The following is a 3,144-nucleotide window of genomic DNA, read 5'->3' on the forward strand; positions in this document are numbered from 1 at the left end:
ATTGGGTTCTTTTTAGTGTAGCTTCAATACAAAAACATAATGTAAAAAATATTTTCGCATAAAGTAGTTACACCATGCATATTCTAGTGACTCTAAGTCCATAGAAAACTAGGGTCATTACATATAATCTACACCTAAACTTTCTATAACCTAGAAAAAAAATCCGTGGCAACTCGCTCGATCAAGGATTCGATTACCGCCTACAAGTAGGTTACTTATTTAGTTGCACTAGATATTACTTTTCCTTTTTGGGTGATCACTAACTGTTAGTTAAGGTCACAGAGGAGGGTCGTCTTGAGCCATCAATTCTATGTGTACGAGTTGTTGTCCATAGTTTTCGAATCTCGTTCCAATTTTTATCAAATTTATTCTTTGTCACGTTAGTTCTATGTGTTACGAGTTGGTGTCCTTAGTTTTCGAATCTTGTTCCAATTTTTATGAAATTTTTCTGTGTCATGAATAATGATTTAAAGTCTTAGAAAGTTGAGTTATTATAGTTGTGCTTTGAAGTCATTAAAATTGAGTTATTACCGTTCTTATATGCTTGAAAAATCATGTCGTGACAAGTTTAAATCTTCAGTGAGTTCAATTGATTTCAAAAAATGATATGCTATTGTATTTTTATTTTACCTTTATTTGAGTTGTCAGAAGTGGGATTTGAACCCATGCCCTCTGAATCCCGCATTGATTTGAGAGTAGAATGAAGAATAACTTATAAGTGTCTGTAAACATCTCTAGTAGCGTGTTTTTAAACTGTGATTCTGACGACGATTTGTTACGGTAAAAAATGGACAATATTTTGTAGTGGCTGGAAATGGGAACGAAGCATTCCTTAGAAGAGTGTGGAAACCTCTCCCTGGTAGACTCATTTTAGAATTGTAAGTAAGGCTGATGATGATACGTAATGGGCAAAATCGGACAATATTTGTTAGCGGTGGGTTTGGGCTATTACGAAAGCTATCAAAGTAAGTCACCAAGCGTTGTGCCAGCAAGGACGTTGGGCTCTCAAGGAGAGTGGATTGTGAGATCCAACATTGGTTGGAGAGGGGATGAAACATTCCTTATAAGGATGTGGTGGGCTTGAGCTATTACGAAGAATTAGCTGGAATAGCTTAGTTGGTTAGAGCGTGTGGCTGTTAACCACAAGGTTAAAGGTTCAAACCCTCCTTCTAGCGATGGTAATAAGTCTACCTACTCTAAATGAATTTTGAGGTGGAGTGTGAGTGATGTCAACCTTTTGATCGGTTATATATTTGCTTATTATGTTATGACTTGTTAGGATGTTATGGTACTTATGATATTGTATACACCACAATGCTATGTGCACTCCCTTCCCTCCATGGTATACCAATAGTGTGAGTGTATGCTAGTTGAAGCCCAGGTCAATGGGTAGGTATGCGAGCTCGCATGGGAGCAAATGTGTGTGTATGTAAGTCGTGAGTAGAGAAGTATGCACATCAAATTCTACCCGGACACGAATATGAGACCAAGGCCATGAAATGATATTTTATGATAACCATGATTTCATGTGTTTGCGTGAGTAGAGAAGTAGTGGAGTTACTTAATGAGTATTTCTTAAAATACTCAAGACATGCGCTGCTCTTATGTTTTAGGTAAAGGCAAGGCACCTCTGCACAAATGACGATGTCGAGATGACGACCATGGGATCCAACATACACAACAATAGTGAAATAGAGGGGTAGGATCAAACATACAAAGACGGTTAACATCATGAGAAAGAAGGAGAAGAAACAAGATGTAGACAACGAGTTTTGATACGGAGGAATGAAGAAAGGAAAATGCAAGGAAAATGCTTTATATAACAATTACATAATCATCCATTCCATGCAATAATATAACAATTTATATCTATCACTCCTGGAACTCTAAACATGTATACTATATATTATAACACTTAGCCTATGGTGGGATTTTAAATCTATATGACCTACTTTATGCATATACATTTTCTATTTAATTAAAACATACATTCATAATGCATAATTCATTAAACACACTAAAGTGGATTGGTTTTGGCATTTTAAAGCAAGAAATTAACTAAATTATTACATTAATAATTAAAAATAACTTGAACCACTCCCGAGGATCACGAGCTGGGAGAACCAACCCTTATAAACGTTGAACTGGACCCCAAAGGTAGAAAAAACACTCGAACTGCCTCTTCCATCTTCTTCTTTGGTTCAGCTTGCTATCTCTTCAATTTTCGATCAATTATAACCTAAAATGGACTCTAATGACTTCATAAAAATTACAGACCTTTCTTCACTCATTAAAGCTCATAGACATTAGGCTTGTTACAAGAATTGCATCAAATGGAAGCATAAAAAAATGTCAAAACCAAAAACATCCACTTTAGCAACCACAATATTTCATTCATGAAATAGTACCCACCATGCTCAAATTAATGTAAATAAAGTGCCTAAAACCATGCTCTAATACCAATTGATGGTATTAATAGAACACATGCGGAAGCAATTTGGATCTTAGGCACTCTAAGTACATCAATTATAGTAAATTAGCTATCATGTACAAAAGCATTAAAACTAAATGAGTTTGAATACTAACCTTTTGTCGCTCAAGTTTTTTTTCCTCACGAACCGGTTTCAAACCTCCACTAGTGTCTTCTCCACTATTCTCCGGCCTTGGAACGGGATTGTGAAATCCGGTGAGTGACTAAACTTGGGAGGGATTTAGCATATATGAAGAGAGAATTTGAGAGATTTTTTTTTTTTCAAGGTTTTTCCCTTGGAAGAACTTCCATGTAATATGATCACTCTATTTATAGAGTCATGTTTGCATGTTCATGCAAATTTGAGATCACCAAATTTTTAAACTCAAAATTTCATTCAAATGTTTGGGATTATTTGGCAAGCATGCAAGTTTGGTTAAACCAAATTTTGATACCTCAAAATTCCACTCACTAAAACATGCATTAAATGAAGTCAACATTTTGACTTTCTTCATTTTCATTCAACAATTAATTTGAATTATTAATTTCAAATTAAAGTAATATTAAATTATTAATTAAACTATTTAATTAATATTTAATATTAATTCAAATGTCAATCCCAATTAATTCCGACACATTTGATTAAGATATTTAAATCTTATTTAAATATCTCA

At 34.4% G+C, this 3,144-nt stretch overlaps 1 non-coding gene across 1 annotated transcript; it reads left to right on the top strand.

Moving 5' to 3' along the window:
• Positions 1 to 1,101: 1,101 nt before the first annotated feature.
• TRNAN-GUU lies at positions 1,102 to 1,175 on the top strand. The gene has a single exon. It is a non-coding gene; the product is annotated as a tRNA-Asn (tRNA).
• Positions 1,176 to 3,144: the final 1,969 nt, after the last annotated feature.

Source organism: Cucurbita maxima, unplaced genomic scaffold (assembly GCF_002738345.1).
Source record: "Cucurbita maxima cultivar Rimu unplaced genomic scaffold, Cmax_1.0 Cma_Scf00111, whole genome shotgun sequence".
In the NCBI taxonomy this organism is placed as follows: Eukaryota; Viridiplantae; Streptophyta; class Magnoliopsida; order Cucurbitales; family Cucurbitaceae; genus Cucurbita; species Cucurbita maxima.